Source organism: Rhinolophus hipposideros (assembly GCF_964194185.1).
Source record: "Rhinolophus hipposideros genome assembly, chromosome: 2".
Taxonomy (NCBI): domain Eukaryota; kingdom Metazoa; phylum Chordata; class Mammalia; order Chiroptera; family Rhinolophidae; genus Rhinolophus; species Rhinolophus hipposideros.
The window spans coordinates 36219649-36246382 of record NC_138048.1 but is presented as its reverse complement, the minus strand read 5'-3'; the positions used below and the strand labels follow the sequence as shown (position 1 = coordinate 36246382).

At 38.6% G+C, this 26734-nt stretch overlaps 1 protein-coding gene across 50 annotated transcripts in view; it reads right to left on the bottom strand.

Moving 5' to 3' along the window:
- The window catches only part of BBX (BBX high mobility group box domain containing), a 245573-nt gene extending 224472 nt beyond the window's left edge, over window positions 1-21101 (bottom strand). For 16 of the 50 annotated variants that reach the window (XM_081067930.1, XM_081067952.1, XM_081067933.1 and 13 more), the window contains exons 1-3: window positions 20925-21072; window positions 20400-20531; window positions 17720-17791 (exon numbers count right to left, since the gene is read on the bottom strand). The gene's annotated coding sequence lies outside the window, so the exon portion shown is untranslated. Of the gene's footprint in view, window positions 1-5889; window positions 5980-17719; window positions 17792-19488; window positions 20055-20399; window positions 20532-20691; window positions 20843-20924 lie in introns of those variants that run through there. The other 34 variants (XM_081067975.1, XM_081067963.1, XM_081067937.1 and 31 more) reach the window with 12 other exon arrangements.
- Window positions 21102-26734: the final 5633 nt, after the last annotated feature.

Here is a 26734-nt window from a genome sequence, read left to right as displayed (position 1 = left end):
GCCTTCTCTTACTGCACCTACCTAATAAAGGAAAGCTCCTTTATAAAGGTCAGAAAAATTTCATCTTTAATCAGAACTCCAAAAAGACAGACTAACTTTGAAAATAAATGAAATTGGTTGGGCCAAGAGATGTGTTCGATTATAGAGCCTTTTGTTAGTACACCGCAGAGGTAGAGAAATGTCTCCATTATTTACCTTTTAATTTAATTTCTATTATGTTTATAAATTAAAAAATAAGGATTTCATAAGTAACCAGCATTTTATATTTAAGAACTCTTTCAAAAAAAAAACAACAAAAAAAAAGAACTCTTTATGGCTTTCTAGACGCGGTTTTAAAACCCAATGTCTGAAGACATGATCTCCTTGGATGTCACTGCCTGCAGGGCCTCCACTTCCCACTGGGCAAGCTGTGCTGTGCACAGCCCTAGGGGGCACCACTCACATCTGAGAGCAGATCTATACATTCATTATGACAATTTCTGGACAAAAGGCAGAGAAATGCCTCGTTCTGACAAAATTAGTCTACAACGACAATTTTCCAACTTTTGGAATTAAAGGGTCTCAAAAAAGGGGTGCCTTTTTTCTGTAGTACACAAAGGAGAAAAAGAGAATGGCAGCTGTCGGGACTACCTGGATCTTACTCTCTGGAAGTAAGGGGCTGGAAAATGGCCACTCCCAGGTGAACTCCCAGAAGCAGAGCTCTGATACTTCATTCCAGGCTTCCTCCCTAAACTGCAGAGCAGAGGTTAATTTCTCCAAAAGGAGCCCTAAAAAATACCAACCTTGAAAATATCTGGGGTCTTAACTCACTGATGTTTAGTCCACATCCATTTGAGTGGATTCAGTCAGTTCCAAGGTATGTAGTCAGTAGGTTTCATTACAGCAGTTTCTTACCAAGGCCACCAAGAGGAGTCCAGGCACACAAATCAGTGAAATCACTCTCACAACGGGGTTTTACAAACTTCTTTCACCTGATCAACAGTTCTTAAGCAGTTTATACTTTGATGGCTAGAACAAAATCGAACAGCCCTAGAAACGTTCAAGTTCTTTCGCTTATGGTTAGAAGGAGCTGCTTTTCCTAAAACCAGAGTGTAATAAACTTAAAGACATTTGATAAACTGACATGGCATTTAACAATGTGTTATTGTTTTGCAAATTCTTCCTCTTGTTTTCACAGGACTCAGGGAACTATTGGAAAGCCATGTTTCCATTTATTATCTGTTAGCTACCAAAACTGTTATACTACTAAACAAATTCGAAGTCAACTAGTAAGATAATAAAATGATTTCAAAGTTAATTATGTATGATGTAGTACATATAGCTTTATTCTAACAAAATGTTTTAGTTCTTTCATCTTTTCGACCATTTATAAACAACAACACAAAAATGTTACATATTCCTGCTGTGAAATGGTGCCATCAATTGACTAAAATTATTTTTACATCATTTTGGAGCTAAGCAGATTTCCATAGCAAAACACCAAACCAGAAGCCTCACATCTTGGTTCGAACCCTGCCACTCACATGGCCTGGGTCCTAGTTTCTTAATCTGGGCCTCGCTTTCTTTAAATTTAAAATGATGGATTGTACTACTCCAAAATCATCTGCAATATCCCTTTTGGAGCTAAATTCTATTCTCTTTGGATGTAAGTTATCTACATTCCAAAACTGTTTTCTTTTTTATGTGGTGGCACAATTTTTTTTTAATCATGATCTCCTAAGATGCTTTATAAAATTCACTTTAACTTTAAAAGTTTACCATATAATTAGAATGATTCAAGAAATAGTTATCAATGAGCAATTGTGTATATGATGATCTGCATGACAACACAAAAAAGCAGAAAAAGTACTTTTATCCTGAGCCAGAAGGCTGGGCTTTCAACCCTCAGCGTTATAATTCAATAGGAATCAAGATAGGTACATGGCACTACAGAGTGACACAAATGCGAGGCGGGCAGCACGAGAGGCAGGATAAGACAGTGAGTGAGTGAGGAGAAGCAGTGCCTCCTCAGACAGAATGAGCTGAAAGGGGACGCCAACTCCACCATGTACCAAAGAATGACCTTGGAAGCTGCTGAGCCCGAGGCTCAGTTCCCCCACCTAAAATGGAGATAATTCCTTCTCACAGGCTGTTTCCAGGTAGAGAGGAACCACTAAATTCAGAGTTTATATAACTGCTTAAAAATTTGAGGATTTTCATGTATCCTCATGACTTTTACTTTCATACTCCAAACTAAAGAAAAAGTTCACAATTTCTAACTCCTTCCATCTTTATATGCCTTCTCCAAAAAAACACATGCTCTGGCTTTTCTTCAAATTGCAATTCTTCAACAAACCTCTTCTTTAGCCATTCCTACTACACCATGTCCAAAAGTTGGTATAAATATTCAAAAACAAGTTATAAAAATTAAATTGAAGTAAAGGCAATCTATTGAAAAATATTCTAAATAAATTGCTTTTAGGTTAGACCGTAAATCTTTTAAATAAAAAAAGTTTTGGAGCTCTAATGCAATCAATCTTTTATCATTCTCCCACAGTAAAATAATTACTAGCCTCTTTACTCTTGGGGAACTTTGAGATTAGATCCTGACAAATAAAACTTTTCTCCCATGTAAAACATTAATTGAATAATTGATCCTATAGTAATTTTTGGATAGAAATATCTTCTCTTTTCTAGTTGGCAGAAGTGCAATATTGAATTCTCTAACTGGCCTGTGAAATGTTCATTTTCTACAAAGTGCCATATTAAATGTCTTTTAAATTTAAAAAGAAAACTACTGCACTTGCCTGCAGTTTTTTAAAATACCAGTTTAATATCAAATTTATAATATGAATGTGTTCCAGAAATGGGCGTAGCTCAAATATCTAGGTATCAATTCCTATTTTCCAATTTTCATTACAATTTCAGAAGTATGTCTCACAGGAAAAAACATGGCCCCAATACATAATCTAAATATCACTTAAGAATCCTAACAAACACTTCAAAGAACTTCTTTGTCAGTGTGTGGTTCCTACGCATTCAATTTTCCACCACAAGCTCCAAAAAAGTTAAGTCAAATGGACAGTCATTCCACATGATCTGAGATACACATGATCTCAATACACAAATACATTTAGGTACACCAGAAATGTAAGGCCCATTTCACTGATACTTTTATATCCTACCGGGCAGGAACAATTAAACTATCATATTGCCTACGCCACTGCTGTTCCAGGTATTTACAATAACTCCACTGCTGTTCCAGGTAGTTACAATAACTTATCAAGTTGAAAATTTTATGAAAGAAAAAAAACCCCACAAATCTTTGTTCAAATAAGATAAATTCTGTTCATCACAGTGGGCAGCTCTCAGGCCAGAATACTGGGTTCTGGTCTCATGGGAGCCACTGCAAACTCGGTGACCTGGGTCAAACCCACTTAACAACACTGAGCCTATTTCCTCATCCGCAAAATGAAAATAATGATACATTACTACCGGCCTCACAGAGTGGTTTTAAGGAGCAAATAAGATGTCAGTGAAATCAGTGTAAACTCTAGACTGCAACAGTTAAGTGTAAGATATGTTACTACTGTGCCTTTAAGGGTGACAGCCTTGCAATAAAGATTTGCTGACTTAATGATGAGCCCTCCTAAAGATGAAGGAGGGCTCTATGAAGAAATTTTTATCCACCTCTAGGAAGCCTGGGCAGACTCAACTGTTTTTGTAAGGACAAAGGGGAACTTCCTATATTTACTACGCGACATCAGAAATGCAAATTAGAGCATACTAATTTATTAATTGTGCAGATGTGAAACTGCTTTAAATAAACACGTCCTGAATGAGACTAAAATGTAGAGAGGGGAAGGGGGTACCTGTCTTGACCAATGTGACTGAGCCAAAAAGGATGCCTTCGTCTGGCCACCTTCTAAAGGACAGAGCTAATGCCGTAACTTCTCAGGGAGGAAACGTTTGTTCTCCCCACCTCCGACAACACTCAATAAAATGCATGACAGGTTTATTTGATGACCACAAAACTAGAATGTTCATCACCTCTTAAAGAGGAAGTCTGAATAAGAAAACTCCAAAAAGAAGAGAGAAAATGCAAACCACCTTGTCGCATTTATTTGTAAATAAATTCAGTCCTAATTGTAATAGTACACATTACAGAAGATATCCCAGCTTTAGTGATGATGGGGGAAGAAGGTATAGAATAAACAGCATATAAGCAATAACTCTATCATAAACTCTAATTTCTTTATTGATAGATAATATGTCAATAAAAGTATGTTAATAATGAACTTTAAATAAACAACTAAATGTGATTTGGCAGTTGTGGTCACTAGAGTATCTCTGTGCAGGCAACACCGCCAAGGCTTAAAAACATATCTGTGTATGAGGTAATCCCAGAATCACTGGCTTTGCTTCAATCAGGGAAGGATTCATTTACAGGCCTCTGATCTTGACACCGATCCATTCCTGTATACACAGAGCCTCCTACAACTGGTCCATAGAATAAACACAGTAATTCAACAAAAATTAATTAGACACCTACTATACTATGGCCCAGGCATTGTGGATACAAAGACGAGTAAAATCCAGATCCTACTGCTTAAGGTCACATTTTTTAAGTTCTGAGGTCACCAAAGCCATTCCTCCCAGATGTTCTTAGTACTAACACTATGCCGCCACTACCAGCAGCAGCAGCAGCAGCAGCAGCAGCAGCTATCAATTTCTGCCTCCCTATAGCTAGTCTAGCTTCATACTCTGTCGTACTTTAGGGGACTTCCTGGAGTTTACCTTTTCACGCCCATGGTTCTGTGAACTCTGCCGGATCCCTCACGCTGAGCCACACACTGTCCACAGCTACTCAGTCAACTCAATCTTTATTGAGTTCCTACTAGGTGGCAGGCACTGGTATAGGCACGGGAGACACAGCAATGAACAATAATTGCCTCTATTTTTACCAGATCCCTCATGCTGAGCTAGACTCTCCTTGTCCTTACTAACCAGCCTCATTCTGTCTAGTCATTCAATTGTATCTACTGAGCTCCTACCATTTCACCAACAGAATATTAGTGAAAGTGGTATCACTTCTAGCACTAAGCAGTTAAGGTGGGTGTGCTTTCTCCACATCCGAGGATACAGCAGTGAGCAAAACAAAGCCGCTGATCTAATGAAACTTATCTAAACTTGACGTGACACTGCCCAATTTTGACCTACAGTGTCCAACGTGGGGTTCTCAAACCATAAAACATAAATAAGGCATAGCGCACTGGAGTAGGTAAGAAAATATTAGTTTTTCTTTGTATTCAGTGTATCTTTTTTATTTCTAAGCTATTTATATAGCATAATATATTAATAGCTCAGTATATGTAATTTATAAATAAATGCACATATATCAAGGACACCTGCTCCAATTCTTTTACTGAGGGGAATACGGCAGTCTTTAAGAAGTCCAGATTGCATTGGCTTGATGATGACTGGAATGAACTGTTTGGCCCGGGGGGGGGTTAGCCTGGGCTTTCCACCAGGTTCATTTTCTCTTTGATAGATTCCAGCCAGCATTTTGTAACAAGGCCTAAACGTTAAGCGACACGACCAAAGTGCAGGTCCATCCCAATCTGCTCTCACCTGTTTCCCACATTACCCTATGCTCACCATCCCTGTGTCCCATGGATATCATAGCATCTTTACTTTCTTTTCCACATGTGGTATATACGGTATGTGTCATTACTGTACTAGTAACATCCTGAGGCCAGAGCTATTCTGTTTTTATTCTGCAAGCCCCAGAATTCCTAATTCAGCTTTACACTCAATAAACAGAAATTGCATAAAATAAAGACAATTCAATATATAGAACCTGGAATTACCAAATAGATATGATATTCTAGAAGATGATCATTTGCTTACCAAAGATGGATCTTCAGAAAATGATCAGTGCTGTATTCCTTTATGCAGCTCCCTTATGTATACTTCACATTGATTACCTAATATAGGAAGCTGGGAACAGCAAAACTTCAATGTGTAAAATCAGGAGGCACTACTAATTGAAGGTCATTTAGAAATACACATGAAGCATCCTGAAATTATAGTTTGTCAATAATAATACACAGTTAAGTTTGAAAAACTAATTAAGTCAGAACTTTTCCGGAAAACATCTTTAATGAAGAAAAGTACTGATCACCCTAATTCTTCAGGCCATTTAGCTATATTTGAAAGGTATGTCAGAAATGACACATATGGTCAATTTAAAAAACTAAAGGGGAGTTAATCAACTTCCTAACAACCAATTCACTAGCACAGCTTCTCATGCAGTAAACTTATCACTATATTTGTGAGACCAGGTCCTCACACGTGTAACTCTGTGCCACGTGCGATCCCACTCCTCAAGGCCTTTCAAGCTATAGAAGACGTCTGGATGGACTTGCATTCTTCATGCAGAGGCTGTATTGTGGAACATTACTAACATAAAACAAAACCCTGGCCTTATAACAAATCTGAACATGTTCCGTGGGACAACTGAGAATGGTTAGCACCCAATCCGATGAGAATGCACGTCTGTCCACAAAACTTATAAAGCTCACCATTGCCATGAGGACTGGCAAAAAAGAGATCTGAGTGGCTGATACTTCCATGATGCCAAAGAGCCCCAACACAGAGAATGGAAGAAAGACTTACAAGTTGTTATTCTGCGCATCTGTGTTCCTCTTTGCTGCTTTACTGTCATCGTTAGGGTCATTAGCAATGTTGTGAGCTTATGAAGAAATATTTTCCCTGATCAGCATCTTTATGATTTTTGCTTATGAATGTATTTGTTTGTTATTCGAGCACCCAGGGCAGAACAAGGAGCACCATATTTTAGAAACAAAGTTTTAATCTAAACTGGGCTGATATCCAGGAAGGATCAGTCAAAAGAGGGCTACAACTAAAACTGGGTGAAAAGGCAGACATTCTGTCTGAGGTGTAATAAACCAAAAGTCATGATTAAAAGAAGTGATACTGAAGGTTTGATCAAGTTAAAGGAGAATCCACAGACCAGAACCCAGATCACTAAGCATAAAAGGCAACCAAACTCATGGTTGCCTGTAAACCACCGCTAACCAAGGCATGAGACAAACCACAGTTGAAAATGCAGGTTGAAAACATCCTGGAAAATGTGAAAACTGATTAAAAATTATGTCTAATCATTCCTTCAATCTATAATCTCTCATGGATGATAGAAAAGTACATTTTTACCTCTTTAGAATCTCATGTTGTGTGGTTTAATCGGGCAAAGTCTTATTACTATACTCCTAACTAATGTACTTTATATAAGTAAAAGTGTTAACTATAATAGTTTATAGTATTTTTATTGGCATGTTTGGATGTCTATTCAAACTTATTATTCTGTTCAGTATGCTTTTAACATGATTTGGTATATGTGGAATCCTCAAACACTTCACTTCAAGTGTTGTCATTACAGATCGTGACATTAATAGCAATAAATAAAAAAAGGAAAAATAAATTTCAAAGGTGTCACTTCTCTTTACTTCAAAAGTGTTATCATTACAGATTGTGACATCAATACCAATAAATAAAAAAAGGAAAAATAAAGTCTAAAATATTTGACTGAAATATAACTTTTTAATATAAATTGAAAGTTTTATTAAAAAAAAAAGTCAGTGGCTTTTTAAATAGACCAAAAGCCAAAAGGATGCACTAATATTTAAATAAAAGCCAAATTAGAGTTATAAATATAATTTTTAAAATACACTCTAGTGCCTGGACCAAATTAGTTTTACAACCTTAATGACAATCAGGACAAACACAGGGACACAGCTACAAAATCCCCCCATATTTTAGTGTCCAGCTCCTATGTTGGAATTAGCCAGCTTTTCAGTGGTGTTTACTCAGTACTATTTTATGCCATATCTGTTAGAACAATTAGCACAGAATAAGTTACACGATAGACATTTACATGTAGTGGACTTTCCCAGCCAGTAACACATTTGCTTTGAGGACAAGGGCTGTTCCATATTCGTCTTTTTATCCTCAAGTATAAATCAGTATCAAAATGCCATAGGTACTCAATCGATGAAGGCTGAACTAAATTGATAATAGTTTTTGCTACCTTAACGTCACCAACACTGGACCAAATTATTTAATATGCAAAATATTTTTGAATATGACCCAAGAAAACACTTTGAAAGAAAGGTGTCAGATGCCGTAAAATTTATATTTCAGTTTACAAAGCTACTTCAGTGAGAATAGTGTAGAAGTGGTTTATTGTAAGGGGATGAACCACAAGAAATGGAAGTCCGACACCATTGGTAAAGCATCATTCAGCTAAAACAATGCAAGAGCACACTCTTAGTAAGATTATCATCCACAAAAGCTACTTTGCCAAAATAGAAAAATACCCTATTTCTATGTTTCATATATCAGGGAAAAACAAAAGCCATTGAAAAGGAATGACAAACTTCTGATCTTCTATATCTGAATTAGCTTCTGACTTCGCTGAATTTGCAAAGATAAAAGAAGTTAATTTCAGATGAAAAGGGCTCTTAGTACAAAAAAGCAACATATTACTTTGTATTTTCTAAATGATTTGGTACTTGTACACAAATACTTAATTTTAAAATGTCTTCTACTTATCATAGCAGAAATAAATTTCTTAGGTAAAATAAATCAGAAGTACCCATAAATCACTTCAAAAACTGGTTTGACTGAACCTATATCTAATTCATGTTTGGTCATCAGACACTCTGGAATGAAGTTCATGAATCTGCTTATTAATTTTTCCACTAAAATGAATTTATTTTCAAAGCAAATGTCAGAAAACTATTTTATAAAAGTATTCATGTTATGTTGCTAAATTCCTTTAGTAAAATATATTCACCGATTTAAGTATTAAAAAGTACCAGAGTGAAAACATCACAGAATACTCAGCCAGGAAAATTCAATCCTTCATGTAAGAACGAACAATTACTACCGATGTACCAGAGTAATAAAAAAATAAAAAGAATAACTTGTTATTAGACACGCCTATACTAAATACACCAACCAAAAAGAAAGTTCACTAAATGTCAATTTATAAACTACATTTTGGGCTGGTTTAGTCTCTGTAACCTCACTGACCACAGGCTCCAGCTCAGCGACTTTCCCACCTAACTCCCTTAAGAGTGACAGAGAGTAGCATTCCAGCTCTATCACTTCAAAATGAAGACTTCTCTTGGGGGAAAGAAATATTAGGGACAATTCTGGGCCAGAAGCTGGCCCAAACCTTCCATTTCTAACCCCTAGGTATGCAGCCCGTAAAGTCAGGTTAATACAGAAAAAGCCCAGGAAGCGCGAGGAACTGCAGCCAGGCGTTCTAAGCACTGCACAGTCCTTGGTACCGGAGTTAATCTCAGACAAGTTACTAAATTTGAGGCTGTGTCTCCTTGTCATTAGAATAGGGTTACCTCATCAGAAAGTTTTTGTGAAAATTAGAGAAAATAAAACTTGTGCTTTCATAAGGAGACCCTCAGTCCAAATTATCTTTCTCTCTTCCTCCCAAAATAAAATACTATTTGGGAAACTCTCCTAAAAACTGCTTTCAATGTTCCTTTAAATATAAATGAAACTGTGTAATCAGTCTATTACCGTAAAATCCAAAAGTGATTGAATAAGGAGTTTACTGCAACTTATTTCATAAAAACAACAGGTGACTTTACTTGACATAGCCCTGCTAACGGCTCCCCAGAATCACTTACTAATGGACACTTATATACAGGGAAGAGTGTAAGTCTCAAACTTATGTATCGTCAACTTTGTGAGTAGTGATAAATACTAAAAGACCTCAAAAACTACAAAAAAAAAAATCTTTAAAATAATGGTTAAAAAAAATAGTTCAACTCCATATTCCCATCCTCTAACATTTGTAGGCAATATCACAGATGCACATTACTGAATACAATAAAAGGCTGAGAGAGAAAAAGAGATTAGATGGATATAGAGATAGAAAGAGATGGATGGATAGATGGATAGAAAGAAAGACAAGCTAGAAGGAGAGAAGGAGAAGGGAGGAAAGGAAAGGAGAGGGTAGAAGGAAAGAGGGAGGGAGAGAAAGAAAAGAATTATAACTTCAGTAACTCCAAAGATAATCAAAGTTTGACAGCTAGATGAGAGAATTATTTCCTCATTTTGTTCCATGCTCCACCACATTCCCTTTGCAGTCAATGCTAACTCTACACTTGGGTGAGTTTTGAGAGATACACCAAAAGCTGAAAAACAACTCAGCGTTTTTTAACATTAAAAGAAATCAGCATTGCTAATAAGATTCCCTCTGAATTACTCAATCGGTGGCTTTCAAACACCAAAGAATGTAGTCAATCAATAAATAATGAAAGAAGAAAATTTTTCTGTAGCCATTAACAGTTTCAGTTTAGACCAAATGACGACTAAATTAAGTCTAACCATAAGAATAGATCAGATCAGCTATTACTTTATTGCTAGAGAGTGTCATATAGACTCCTCCTCACATTCAAACTTTTTGTCTTTTCTATGGTGGTTTTATATACAGGAAATTAAAAGTACAAAGGCAAGATCTTAACTTAGCATTTCACAGTTAATGATTGAAAATAAAGGTACTTAGAACCTCTGCAATACAATACAACCGAAAAACATTCTCACCTGAGAGTAGACTAAATTTACAGAAAACATTTTCTATTTTTTTTATTTTCTGAAATAAGCTAAGAAAAGTGCAAAGGCAATATAATGGATATATAACCCCTTCATGAAATCTCTCACAACACTAAGCCATTATGAAAGTAGCCTAAATTTTGTTCAGTTGTGTAAGAAATGTTCAACATGGAAAACATTTCAAATGTTATATGGACTTCAATGTGTGTGTGTGTGTGTGTGTGTGTGTGTGTGTGTGTGTTTATTTAATAAAACTAACAATTACAACAACAAAAAAGGAATCACAGAGACAGATATATGAGGTTCAACTAACAGATATGTGTGTGTTTTTAAGCCTTCCTTACCCAGGGACACAAGCCTTTCACTCAATTCAACTTAGTGGTACAAATGATATTAACTATATTATTACCATTTTGTTTCCGCCCTTTTATATGAAGCCATAGGGTTCCAATGAATAGGCAGTTTTCCTGAGTTAATATATAATGGTAAGATACTGTCTATGATTCGCCAGCTTGCAATGAACTCAAAATGTTCAGATGATAGGTGATCAGAATTAGTAAAAGATTTTGAGTTACATGGGTAGGAATACCAGACAATTTCCCTCTGTGGACTAAGAAAGTTAGTACAATAGAATCACGATCCCTTATTTGAAACCCCTTGGTCCAGGTATGCTTCAGGTTTTTGTGGATCTTACAAAGGTCAGAGAGAGCATATAGCATATATTATATAACATTCCTAGCTAGATCTAGGAATCAAACATATTACTATTTCTATAGCAAAGTATGTGAATACTCTAAGTGGGCTTTTAAACTACTTTAAACAGGCCCCATGACAGTTGAGGTCAAATGAGTTTTGGTGCCAAACTTTTGGAGGTAAAGAAAAAAAAAAAAAGCTTTCAGGTCTTCAGAGATTCTTTTAGATAAAGGATTATGAATGTATATCCAATGCCACTACACATCAAAGTACAAAGACATTTTAAAAAAATATACAGCTTATTAATTTATTGGAGATGGAAAAGCAGTCAATTAAAATTTAGCAAAGTAGAAAGATGTTCCTGGCAAATATAACCTGAAAAATTGGGAAATGCAAAATTATTTCATTGTAATATATTAAATAAATTAGATGCACGTTAAGACTACTTAAAAATAAGTGTATGTTAGAGATAACGAGTGTATGAGTAAGACAGTAGTGTTTGGGGACCCTGACGCTATGTGTATCGCAGGTGACATGTTGCATTTTCCCTAGCTTTCCATTTTCCCATTGTTTGAGATTTCAGGGATGTGGTGTATCTCCCATTCATCTTCTCCTTCCTTTTGCCCCTCTTTTCTATTTAAGTGCCTATTCTGTGCAATGCAATTTGTTACGCACTTTGGATGTAATGCGCACTTTGGATGTAATGCTTCTCAATCCTCTTGCACACAGTAAGGTTGTGAGGAGTGTCCCAAGTAATTAGTTACAAATAAAGTATCACAGTTTATAAAAGATTTTATGTGTGTGTGGGGGGCGAAGGGTACATTCAAGATTTTCATTATGATAACATGATTCTTGCTTGTATTCTGACACACTTTCTTGACAGGAAAAGTGGCTCTCACACTGTGAACTGCGTATAAAACTTACCATATAATTTACCTATGTCTATAACAAGGGAAATCATAAGTCCTGATTTGTAAACATCAGTCCCGAGTGTCTTGGCTGAAGAAAGTTTGAGAACTGATACTCTAAAACATTCCAAGATCTATCAGAGAGAGAACGCCCAGTGCTGTCAACTAACCACTATGAAATATGAAAAAAGTTGTTCACCTGTCCCTGTGCTATGCCTTTTTAAAGAGGTGGGAAACTCATTCCCCAAACCTGAAAACACACTGTACTAAATGGTGGCACGCCTCAGCTATTTTTTCCCCCTTTCTGGTTGTTATTATTATTTCCTCTAGTAACAAATTACTTGTCCAGCATCTCACATCCAATTAAAAACATACCAGTGTTCCATGATACCAGGGTTGAGAATTACTTTAGGAGAAACAAAAATTAAAAGGCATAGCTTTGAGAAATTTCAAACTTAGTGGGAGTTGGGGTGAAGTGAGATGCAACTGTACAAACTTACACTACATTGAGTGCTAACTGTGGATAAGGGTCATTACAGACAGGATTATCTTTGTGATTTTCAGTCTGTTACATGGTAAATATCAATATGCCCTTTTGCACATAGGACAATGGGAGTTTATTCTGAAGTTACATACATGCTCCATGTCCCTCAGCTAGCAGGCAACAGAGGCAGCAGGAATGGGACCCAGGGCTCTTTGTCTGAAAACTTTGCTCCTTGTCCTATACCTGCCACTATAGGAATATCTACAGAGGGCAATGAGGGTCCTCTCAGTATTGGGAAATGCTGATTGAAATACTGCCAGGGAATTTTGAAGGAAGAGACCTCAGCAATCAATGAACTCTAACCCCACATTCAGTGCCTGATTCCCATTCAATCTTTAGCCATATGTCCCTTATACCAGTTTCTCAGCATGTCAGAGGACCTCACACCTGCTTTAGAATCACCTGCAATACTAGCTGAAATGCAGATTCCTAGGCCCTATCCCAGAAACACTGAATCAGATTATTTGGGGATGGAGCCTAATTAGCAAGCACTCCACGTTGGTGTTTTTTCAAACTGTAAGTCATAAAAAATCAATTTAGTGAATGATACCATGTATTTATTTTTTAGTAAAATAATTTGGAACAGATTAGATTTACAGGATTAGAGAAAGATGTCAGAGGGCACTGCTCTTACTACTGTTTCAGAAAACTCTCAATTCAGTTTTTATATGTGGATTGGTATATAAAAGGTATTTTTTATCATATGTCTCAATAAAAACCATTTAAGAAATACAGCTATTTTAAACAATTATTGTCCTCATTCTTATTTCTGCTTTGAAATAAGTTATTGATCTTTTATTTAATGATTCCCTCCTATGGAATAATTAATGGATAAAATCCAACCTTCTCATGTCCTTTTTAGGATCTCAGTTATCACATTCCAGGAACTTATTTATTCCCAGATCTTTTCATCCAAGGGCCATCTTTAACTATTGGTTTAATTATTTAATAATCAATATTTTACATTTTTTATTTTTCTATTGATTTCACAAAATACAACTCATTCTTATTTTTACTTTGTATTTTATACCTGAAGTTATTTCACTATCTAGATCCTTGAACTGATTCACATATTTTAACTTAAGTTTATACTTTGGTAGGTGTTTCAATGCTTCATGGTCTATGTTTAATCCTTTAAGCCTTTCATTCCCTTAGTCTTCCAGCTTCTCTCTATTTACATATACTTTTAGATAGAATTGGTTACTGGCGTGCCTTCCTTTGCATTTCCATTGTATAACTGCTACTTATTTTAATTCTCACCTTATCTTTTTTCTTTCAGAGGAAAAAAAAATGAAAACAATCCCCATTAATACCTGAAGATTTTCTGGGTGTATCTTTACAGTGTCCTGACGTTTCAAGGACCTGTGATTCCCTTCCAACGAATAATATGAACACATAAGAATGTTGAGTGAGCTGTACTCAAAAAGTGCTTTCTTCAGGTCTGACCTAAAATATAGAAATCTCTACAATCCGACACAGTTTGTGATGACTGCCCTTGAGGTAGTACAAACCCACTGATTAAATAACAGTCACAGAATCTTCAAGCGCAAAGAAACTGTATTCAGTCTCTAGCCTTAGTCCTTAGTCCCTTCTGAGCGGTGTTCCTTAAAGTGTAGCGACCACTACCTGCCTCTGACTTACCTACCTGGGACAGGTGAGAAAAATGAAGTCATGAAAGTGCAATGTTTCTATACATTGGGTTTGTTTTCACTTCATAGTGAAATGAAGCTGAATAAAAATCAGGATACCACTCAGACCTATTTTAAAAGGTGCCCTTAGTGATAAATGTTAAAAAACAATAACAACAACAAAGTGGACTTCAAATGACAAGTTCAAGAAATCCATCTGAAGTTAAACACCTGTTAAGTTTAAATCTTAACATATAAGTATGCCACACTGGGGGTGATGCAATATGCCAAATTAATTGCCTAAATTTAGTAATTTAGAACATTTAAATGTCACAATATTAAACATTTCTGCACTTTTGTAAGAGTAATAATTTCAGGGATTTCCTTTAGTTCAGCAAAAACAGGCACGCCTGTAATGAGGCTATTTTCAAAAAGTTTTTTTTAATAAGGTTGAGCTGTGAAGTCTTTATTACTTCTATTAAAGATTTCTAATATTAAAATAATTGATATTCTTGGTAAGGTCCTGTAAAATATGGCCCTGGCTTTACCCATGCTCTTTATGAAATGTAGGAAAATGTAAACTTTAAGTATGTTAGCTTGTGATTAATAATTAAAAATTATGTGTGTAATTTTACTGAAAAACATGGCTTTATAAATACTTTAGTTGCCAAGTTAGATTTTTTTGAGTTGCGCCACATTAAGACTTTTGTTTCTTTTTTTTAACTACCGCGTTTCCCAGTAAATAAGACCTAGCCGGACCATCAGCTCTAATGCGCCTTTTGGAGCAAAAATTAATATAAGATCCAGTCTTATTTTACTATTATGTAAGACCGGGTCTTATACTATACTATACTATACTATACTATACTATACTATACTATACTATACTATACTATAATTCGAGTCTTATATTAATTTTTGCTCCAAAAGACGCATTAGAGCTGATGGTTCTGCTAGGTCTTATTTTCAGCGAAACAGGGTACATACAAAAAAAACCTTATCAATTACATAGTTACTTACAGCACAAACAAACCATAATTACATGTTTATCCTAGCTTTCACCACTCAAAGCTATGTTCTAAATTCAGTTCTCCTGTCTCAATGGATTATGTATAAAGATCAGGTATATAAGGTCAAAGATGCATATATTTTTCAGATTTTCAGCAGAGCTATATGTATGCTAAAAGCAAGACTATCTCATAAACTCTTAAACCCAGAACTTTTCTTTATTTTTAATTTGGATATGGAGATCAAGATGGATTAAAAAAAGGAAGCTAACAAACTTGCAAATTTTTGTTAATATCTAAGTTTCTAGAGGAAGATTCTTCCTAAAACTGTCAGAGTACCTCCAAATATATAGCACTACAAAACAACATAGATGTACATGAACTTCCTTTTTCAATAGCTAGCATTAAATGTGAAATGCAAAATAAGGCTTCAGTGCCAGAACTTAATAGAGATATGCAGAGTAATAAAAAGTGAAGTTTGGAAACTCTTGGCAATGTAGAAGCAAAACCTTCTTCTAAATTCTTATTTTGATAATTAGGCCTCAAGTCTAATACATACATTTTGGAAGCAAATAACTAGTAATTCCTTGTCAGGGTGACTCTTTTAGAGCACTACCACAAGTTTTATACTATAAGAGCTACTCTAACTTCAAAGACCAAGACTGTTCTTGAAAATATTGTTTTAATGAAGCTGTTATTTGATATCTCAAAGAAATGCAAGAGCTCATCAGATCACTTTTATTCTGGAAATTATAGATTCCCATTTTAAATTTTGAATGGTCAAATATATTTCCATGGGGAAAGAACTAACATTAAAAGTTTGCTCCAGTGAACAAAATAATGTGCCTCATATGTTTAAATGTGGTGTTCTTTAGTAATCAGGAATGCACTTGGAATACTCTTGCCATATGTTCAAAAATGAAAAACTTCTCTTGCAAACAAGCTTTAAAAAAAAAAATCAAAGACATGAAATCCACATATTTTGGTGTACACTAAATTCATCTTACAGAACCATCTCAGTCTGACCACTCCAGTTGGCCAGTTATGTATGTGTCATATTAGGAGGTTCTCCTAACTATCTGAAATAATGTGATATTTACATTCCATAAAAGATGTTGGACACAGAGTTTATATTACATCTCATCTAAGGTTCTCAGCAATGTCAAAGTATATTTTGCTACCATGTGGAAACTACCAGAAAGGCCTGGTCTTCAAACTCAATTGCTCTTAATACTTAGATGACCTTTTAGTGATACACACAATATCCCAGCAGGCCAGGAAACAATCAACAAGTTCCCTTTTCTTTTTCTTTTATGGAAAACTGAGTCCAAGTCCATTTTCATTCAGAAAATACCATCTCCATCTTCACTATGGTAATATTACAAAGTACCACAGCTGATTTACACAATTTAGTACAACCAGTTTTCTTAACATATCAGCAACTTAAGAGTACCGTACAATGAAGGGGCAAAATTTCAAGTTGGTTTTCTGCAGTTTGGGCTCACAGTGATGCTCTCGAATGTTCTACAAATTCTCAGTTTTCACCTAGACCATTACTCACAAAGAAACTCTTCAGCACTTGCTGTCCCATACATTATTTCACGGATTTTCCATTTGGGAGACATATACCTGAAAAAGGCACTTAATGGATTTCAAAGTCACTTGTTTATTGTATATACACATTGTTAAAATGTACCAAATTTCTCCAAATACATAAATTTGGAAGGAAATTCTGATCAATTTGGACATGTTTACTTGCCTTTTGAATCAAGTTGATATACTAACGCCAGATTTACTACACTGCCCAGTACACCCTTTCCCACCACAAAAATGTCACAAACAGCACAAGTTACTCAAGAAAGAGTGCCTAGGAAAGAGTAAGCAAATGTCAGTCACTATAATTAGGCTTTCTGCACAATGGCTCTTTGGGTTTTTAATAATTCTCTCCACTCATAAGCTACAATCTTTCTACAATATCTAGCATTAAATGTCCTAGGCCTTCAACTCTGTAAAATTTCACTGTCAATTAAAATGCCTATTTGAAAATAAGTTTTCAAATGACACTTTCTTGCAAATAACTGTAAAATGAACATTTAAACTATTTTAAAATAATAATAACAGCCGCTGAAATCTAAATACTAAGAATCCTAAATTGGCTTCTGCTGTGGGAAACAAAGTGAGACAAGCTTTTTGGGGTGTTGTAACCCTAATAAAGCATCTTCTTCTCTAAACACGAAGGACCCTATGTCATTACTAATAGCTAGCCAGGTTTCCTGTATGAAGAGTTTGCATACTTACCCAGGAAGGCAAATGGAAAGTACAAAAGGAAGAAGATGAACTGCGGCAAAGCCTTTGTCATATGATAGTGACCTATAAAGTATCAAATAAAGGTACATCATCAGTATGGTTGAGCTTTACAAGAATCCCAATTCCTGCAACATCTATGAAGGACCCTGAGACCCCGGGGTCCAGCTCCCCTGCCAACTTCTTCCCTCTCTCCACCCCTAAACCCATGTGCCAACTGTGGGGCAATAAAGGCAAAGCTCCCAGTATTCACATGGCAGCTCAGGGCAGCCCAGCCGGCATTCCAGGGTATCTCCAGCACCCTCTCTCCCTACTCCCCATATGTACCAAGCAGAAAGTTGATCCATTCTGCAAACCCAAAACCCACACCGCGATCATTCATCAACTTGCACAAGTGATCGCTGCCCCCAGGACAAATACACCAGTATCCAAAGCATAGCAATCGATAGGCAGCCCGACACTCCAACGTGCCCAGGAGCCAGCCTGAGGTGGCACAGCGATGGCAGTGGGTCCAGGTATCGCGGCGCTCAGCCTTGCGGACCTGGGCTGCCACAGCTGTCGCCCAGACGCCAGCTCTGGTCACAATCCCGAGATTGGAGATCGGAACCGAGCTGAGAAACACCGTCACCACAGCCCCGGCGGCAAGTGCAGGGCCACCAGGTCCTCGAGGTCGGGGTGGGGGGAGCTAGGAAATGGAGAGGGAGGAAGGGAGCAAGAGATCCCACCCCGGCTTTGTTGCTGGTCACCATCAAGTTTGCATCTTAGTACAAAATGTCGATCTTAAAGGCTGACAAGACAGAGGCAGAGGGAGAAAGAGAAAGGGAATAGAGTCCATCTTGCTTTGGGGAAGAGGGGAGAGAAAATAAATGAAGTGCAAATCCCACACTCCCGGCGTAAAAGTCTGTTAAACACCTTTCCATAAAGGAGGAGCGACGACTGGGGTGTCCCCGTACCCGTGCCCGCTCGAACTGGCGGCGGTCTAGGCAGAAAACGCCTCCCTCTCCTCTTCCTCCTCTGTCCCCTCCTCCTCCCTCTCCTCCTCCCGCGGGCCCCGGCGAAGATCCCGCCGCCACCACCGCTGCCTCCGCTGCCCCCCGGGGAGGCACCGCCGCCCGGCCCGGCGTTGCCATTCTGGGCTGGGAACGCACAGCGCGCGTGGGGCCGAGAACCGGGTGGCTGCGCGGGGACGTCCGCGCCGGGGACCCCCGCTACCCCTCGCCGCGGACTGTCTACAGAAGTCGCGCGAGCAAAGGTGGTGGCGGTGCACAGGAGAGGGGGCGCGCGTGGGGCCCCCACGCCGCGAGTGGGCAACCCCAGGGGATGACGAAGAACGCCCCTCCCAGCGCGGGGAAAGTACCCCAGTCCCCCGCAGCCCGGCGTCCGCGACCAGGAGACGAGAACTGGACGTGTCATTAGCAGGACAGGCAATGGTTTCAAAGCCCCAGGCCAATGACCATTAGCAGAGGCAGAGCTCGCTCTGTCCCCATCCCCCACAACCTCCACCCACCTTCCCCTTCGTACCCCCCCACCTCCACCCCACCTCTCGAAACTTTTCAACAAGATCCACCTGGACTAATTTGTCCTCAGACAGTTAAAATATTGACTAGACCCTACACATCGGGAGGGAAGGGGAATGCATGCTTTATTTTCATTTCTACAGAAAGGAAAGCAAAAAATAGCTTCTCTCCGTCTCTCCCTCTCCGCCCCCCCCCCTCCTCTGTCGTACATGTTGTGTCTTAGCTTTTTGCATCGTTTCGTTTTACCTTCCTCATTTAGCAGAAATGATCGCGGATATTTCACACGTTAACGTGCTCCAGATTCTTGGATTCAGGGTCCTTGTAAATTACAGGGCTGGGTTGGGTCTCCGTTACGTTAAGTTTCATACGATACCCCAAAATTGAAAATAATAATAATAATACATGTCCGTGGGTGAGCGAGCGAGACGAGGTGGAGGAGGAAAAGAAACCTCCAGTCTGATTTCTGTAATTTACTAGCGACCCGGATCGCAGCAAATAACAGTGTAACACGAGGGTGGCTGAAGAGGACTGGGGAGCTCTTTCCAGAGACATGGACCCCATCCCTGGATAAAGGATCTGCAAGTTTTCTGTCATCGCGACCATGCAATGCCATAACTTACCTTCAGAAATGACTTTAGGCAGCCAAGGCCTTCCTCCTCCCCTCCGCCACCACCCCCAGCCTCGCTCTCTCCACCTTAAACTTATTGACACAACATAATCCCACATTCAAGCAAAACCCTGACACAGCCTCCCTCCTCCTCTTCCCCCTGCTCTCTTCCCTCCCGTCCTCTCTCTCTCCCTCTCTCTCTCCCGTCCCCCCCCCCGTTCCCTCCCTCTTCTCTCTCCCCTTCTCCCTCGCCCTCTTCCCCTTCTCCCCTATTCTTCCTTCTGACTACTCCCGCACTAAAACTGCACTTTCTCGACTCGCCGCGTATCTGGCTAGGGGTGGGGGGGAGAGGGCACCGATCCGCGGGGCCGGAACACCCAAATCCCAACTCTCCAGATGAACGAGCCACGGGGCTGCTGTTCCCGGTCACCGACGCACACGAAACGTTCCATAAACCCCCGGAGGGCTGGCTGCTCGTACCTTCCTCCCCTGCCCCGGCTCCCCAGGCCCCACCTCCCCGGCCGCCGAGCCCAGGCTGGGATCCACGTACTTTCGCCGAGATGAAGTTTGGGGCTCCCGGGGCGGCCACGAGCCGCCCGTCGGCGTGAGGCTTCTGTTGTTGTTTTCCTCGGGCTGCTCCTGCCCGCGCCCCGGCTCGCGTGCCCCTCGCGGGCGGCGCTGCCTGTGTGCCGAGAGGTGCTGGTTGCAAACGCAGCCTGGCACCGGCTGGCCTACTACTCCCCAGCCCGGCCCCCAGCCTCCCGCCCGCCGGGCACTGCCTCCGCGCCCCCCGCCCCCCGCCGGCGCGGCCGCCGCGACCCTCGCCCCCGACCTCGACCGACCCAAAGTTTTGGCAGAGGGGGAAAGTGCCCAGGCAGCGGGCCGGCAGGCGGCGGCTCCCACCGCGCGGGGTTCCCTCCGTCTTCCTCAAGTCCACCCTACCGGCTGCCGCCGCCGCCGCCGCGGCTCCTGCCGCGGAGTCCTTGGGGCTGCAGCCCGGCGGCTCGCAAGTGAGTAGGAAAACAGAAAGTGAGGGGAGAGCGCCCGGGAAGGGCTGGGGATGTGGGGCGCTTACCTCGCGGGCTCGCCGGCCGTGAGGGCGTGTGTGTGGCTCGCCCTCCGCGGCCAGTCTAGGGTTCTCTATGGGAAAGTGGAGAGGAGCTCGCGGAGCCGCTCTGCCTCCGCTCCACTGTACACTGCTCCACATACAGTACATGCAACCCGGAGAGACTGAAAACACTCATTTTATATAAGGCAGCCTGCCATTGGCCCGCGCCGTGACGGACAGGCCGCGCGGCCAAACAGAAGGCCCGTTACACCCAAACACACGCACACATACACACATTTTACAGAGACACACAAAGATCATCACATTTTCTATTTTCTAATGTTCGGGACCTGTAGACAGTAGGAAAGGACAGGTAGAGAGGCCCAGCAGAGTGAGGTAAGGGCGGAAAACCCTGTCTGCACTAAGTTGCAAGGCTTAAAACTGGTGTCCTTTTGACTTGGGAGGGTTATAGTAATAAACTACAACTCCACTGGATATGGAAGTGAGGGTTTTTTTTTTTTTTAATCGCTGCTGTGTGGTGCCCCGTGGAAGAAGCGTGCATTGTGTTATGATTTTACAGCCTGACCTGGTTGACAAGTGGCCAAGAAAGGCTCTTTATCAGCTTGATTTTTTTTTTTTTTTTTTTTTTGTCAATGGGGTAGCTATCATATAGGCCAAAATAGTGCAAGATAAGTTTATTAGGACTATAGTGCATTGAGGTTGTTAATGCTTCATTCATAGGTAAATTCAGAAACATCAATACAACAATACACGGAAACAAAGATAAACATTTTGCTGAAATAGCCAATCTACTTTTAGCTGGTCAGAGGACTACAGATGACCTGCGCAGAATACAAACAGTGCTATAAAGTAGAATAAGTCATGGAAGATAGTCTGTGGTCCTTTCTCTTAAAGATAGACCTTTTAGGTCAATATATGCAAGATTTATATTTTGCACATTATATATATCGACTTTGCATATTTCACATCATATGTGAATATCACTTGTTGGGTGACTTTAGGAGATGGTGAACCCAAGGAGTTCTTTCTGATTTTTTTTTTCTATAATGCATCTTTGGCAGATTATATTTGACAGTCCTATATAAACAACTCAACAGGTTGCTGCGGAAAGAGCCATAGCTGGAAATTAAGAGGAATAAATTCTAGACCCAACTAGAATCTATCTAGAGAAACTAACCCTCTTCAATGCTCAGAATTGGTTTAGGGTTTTGTTTTTCTTTCTTTCTTTCTTTCTTTTTTTTCTCTTTCTTTCTTTCTTTCTTTCTTTCTTTCTTTCTTTCTTTCTTTCTTTCTTTCTTTCTTTCTTTCTTTCTTTCTTTTTCTTTTTCTTTTCTTTCTTTTCACTTAAAATTAGAATAAGAACCTCCCCCAGTTCCCTTCATTAAATGTTAATTCATCATATACTATGTACCAGGCATTATCATAGGCTCTAGATGTTTTCTTGATTTCTTCTGATTTACGAGTCTGTGAATTAGTTTTAAACACAAACATTTTGAAGATGAATAAACAGTGAAATTGTATGGCCTAGATGCATAGCTTTAAAACTCAAAGGAAAGCTGAATAAGAGAATTTACTTCAAATGCCCTTTTATTTCCTTGATATATCTATCTTAAGGTTTTCATCTCACATCCATAAAGTTATCAAATGTGTGTGTGTGTGCGTGTGAGAGAGAGAGAGAGAGAGAGAGAGAGAGAGAACAAGAAACAGATAATGAGAATACTTAAGTTTATGAAGTTTAGAAAACAAATAGTCGTATTTAGAAATATATTTTGTTTTTTAATGAAAATCATTTTAAAAGGGAAAGTATATAAAATCATAACATTTTAAACTGATAACATTACAGGTTATAGTGAATGATACTCTGCATTTAGTTGACAGAAGGAAAAAAGTTCTTTATCCACACTACACTGCTATGAGGTCAGTTCTAAGTACTATTATCTTTATTTTATCCAGAAAAGAAATGAGACAGGGTAAATTACAACATGCTTAGTATTATACAGAATGCCAGTGAAAAAGGAACCTAAACCCAGGACTAGACTCTTAATACCCACAAAGGTTTAGAGTAACTTGTTGGTCCTACCTTCTAAATGACAAAGTTCAGGGACAAGTGGCAGATGGAGGAAAAAAACAGAAAAAGATTTCTCAGGATTTCACTGTGCTCTTTTTTGGAGAGGGGAAAAAAAAATCAACATGAGTTACTACATTTAATTGCTAAGTGAAGTGTTGTAAATTATTTGCTAATATATTTATGTCATGAAAAAAATAAAAGACCAACCCACTCCCCACCTCCCTCCAATTTCAACCATAGGAAAACATTATTTATTTATTTAGATAAGGTCAAAAAAATTTTTTTGTTGAATTACACTTAGCAGAATTATTTAGAGCTACAGTTTCAAACTTTTTGATTATGCATTGTTATCAGTAAAATGTTTGAGCATGTACCCTCTCTCTCTCTCTCTCTCTCTCTCTCTATATATATATATATATATATATATGTATATGTATATACATATATATGTATATATATACATATATGTGTATATACATATATATATATTTAGGTACATTTTTTTAAAAAATGCACCACTGCATAGATATATTTATTATTACAAAGCATTCACTCACAAAAATGAAATGAAAAAGCATGAGATAGAAAGAAAACTAAATAAGAGTTTTAATGTATTCTTCCCGGAGTCCTATGATATCGTCTTCGCACATGCCCCAGAGTTTTGCATTCAAGTTTTGAGATTTCTGACAGTGCAAGGTGCTAAATGACCAGGACTTATGCAGGAGAGCTTAAAGTGCATAGAAATGACTGGTTGCAAGGCATTACTGCTACTGGAAAGCTGGTGGCTCCATGGAGCCTTTAGATTAAGAGAATGATACTTTTTTAAAAACACATTATGTATTGCTGGTGTATTAGGCATCATGTGGCAGTACAAGCCATCATTCAGTACTTGTTTGCAGATCATTTATTGAGAAGGATCTATGTGCTAGGCACTTGTGCATGCCACATTCTGGAAAAGGGAAATTGCCTGCTCCTACGGAAATTGATGGAATAGAATAGAATTCCATTCTCTTCTATGATAGGTAGGGCCTCACCAGTAAATAAGGAAAAGAGGCTTAGAACTAAATGTAATGTAGTTCTTTACCATTTAGGAAATACTTTTTAGATTTTTAACTATCTCATTTAAGAAAAACTGTCAAGAAATTGTAAATGCCAGTGATGCTCAAAAATTAAAAATCATAGCTTTAATAGAGTACTTAATTTTTATAATGTAGGGTTATGAAAATAAAAACAACTGTTAGTTCCCTGGGTAAAACGGCTTTTAAAAGGGTCTACATTTTCCTTTCTTGTTTTCACACTTGATGATACATGTTGAGCTCACATGGTTAGCATGTTCTTAGTTCTCATGGACTTGATTGTCCATTTTCTTAACTTATTTTATGGGTCCTTTGTTGTAAGCCACAGGAAATAATTTTTGGAGAGTAAATTTAACTATGTGGAAACGTGTATGTGCAAGTGTATATGTTGCTTAAACATATGTCTATAAGTAACATTTTATTTCCTTATTCATACATCACTTCTTTATACTAATTCAAATCCTGATTTTACCACGTTATACCTGTGTAACCTTGGAAAAATTCCTTAATCACTTTAAGACTCAGTTTCCTTATTTGTAAAATAGGGACGATAAGAGTGACCATAAATGAAATAATCCATATAAACTGCGTAAGCCTGGAACATACGAAATATTCAATAAATATTATTTTTACTTATCTTTCACACAAGCTAATGACATCTGCTTTACAGAAAGTTTTCTAAGTCTTAACCCTCATATAAAATGGAGTTTATGGAACTTGTTGCAACTTAGTGCCCCATGATTACAATTTCCCTTTAGCCTACATTCTGACTCCAGCATCCCTGCACATAAAAGGGATATCAGCCTGATCCCAGGATAAAGCAAACTTCCTATTGGGTGGCCATTATTAAGCACCTAAAAAGGCAAACTTGTAACAAATCACTCTTTGAAACAAGGCTTGTTTTGTGCATTGAAACTAGATAGTTGCAGGGATGAGGGTCTGCCTTACATAACAGTTTTTGACTTGTACTTGACCTTATTGAGCTCACTTTTTTCCTTCTAAAAAAAAAAAAACAGAGAGAAAAATCATACCTCTATCCCCAAGGCCAATGCAAAAAGACTAAAAATTGGAACTCAGACAGACCACTTCTCAGCACCAATGCTCAAATTCATCATCTTGAAGAGAACCAGCTTCTACTGGGTCCCACCAGAGTTGGAAATAAGAAAGAAAGATATCCCTTGCTTTCTTAGAGTGATGCTAGGCAAAGCATCTCAGAATTCCCACTCTTCTGTGATCTGTAGCATTTTATCTGTATTACTCTTAAGGCATTCAAACACCTGGCCTTGTATTACCTTATTTGTATATTGATAGAGATCTCTATTTGATGGCAAACACCTTGAAGAAAATGATGATGTTTTGTTAATCATTTTGTTATCCAACAGTGTCTAGTACAATAACTTGTATATTACCTAACATTTAACAGTAACTCAATGAAGATTTGTAAAACAAATGAACAAAAGAAGAAAAACAGATCAGCAAACTAAAAGACTATAAATACTAAGAAGGATCAGAGAAAATCTACAGATGAGAGAAGGTTGAAGAGAAGGTTGAAGGTCCCAGATATGGTGAACAGAACTTACATTAGTCACCATACGTTATCCCTGCCTAGTGTTTTAATTTTCCAAAGCACATCTGAGATAGCCTAGCATACTCACTAATACCCAGGTAGATGAGACAGATGAGGGACTTTTTTTTTAAAGATGAAAAAGTTGAAGCAGGGAAAGGTTAAATGATTCCCTCAATATTATACAGTTAGCAGCAGAGTTGGGTTAGTACTAAAGTTCTAGATACCTAGTTCTGCAAGTTTTCTCCCTTGCAGGGAGAGGGAAGTCACCAAGGAGTCATTTAAGGATTGTACCATAAAAATAGGTCTCTAAGTGGATGATGATTTTACACTAATGGATTTGATAATAAAATCAGTAAGCACTAGCATTAGAAGGTCGTCCTAGTCAATGTCTCATTAGAAGTTTCAACAATATCCCCAAGAAGGAACGTCTACCATGACACATACAGCTCCTGGGAACTCCCTTCTTCCCAAGACAATCTATTTCATCTTCTGATGGTTTTGACCTCTAGAGTTCTTCCCGATGTTTAACGTACTTTCTCATCTCTTAAGTGTTACCCTTTATTCCTTTTTCTATTCCCTTGTTACCACACAGAACAATCTAACCTCTCTTCCCTGTGGCTCTTGAAATATGTGAAGATAGCTCTCATGACCACCCCTGCCTTGAGTTGTCTTTTTCAGGCAAACAGGCCCAGTTCCTTAAAACATTCTTCCTAAGGGGTGGTTCTCTGTTCTTGGTCTCTTCTCAAACCCTGCTGATGTTTGTGTGCTCCTTTAAGTGTGCTATCCAGAGCAAGTGGGGGTGAGGCTGTGTGAAGTACAGCATGACCAAGGTTTCCTTATCTTTGAAACAAAGTTTCTATTCCTGCAGTCTAAGATGAAACTTGCTTTTTTGAGTCACATCATTCTGCAGACAGATATGATTATTCTCTAAAAAAATTTTTTTTTGGAAATGTGGGCTGTCATGTCTTCTCCATCTGTATTTTGTAATTTATTTTGGGGAGACTGAAGCATGTGCCTTAATAACCTTGGTATTGTATAGTGGTTAAGATCCAAGGCTTTCAAGTTACAGCAACATGGGTTAGTAGCTTAGCGCCAGCACTTCCTA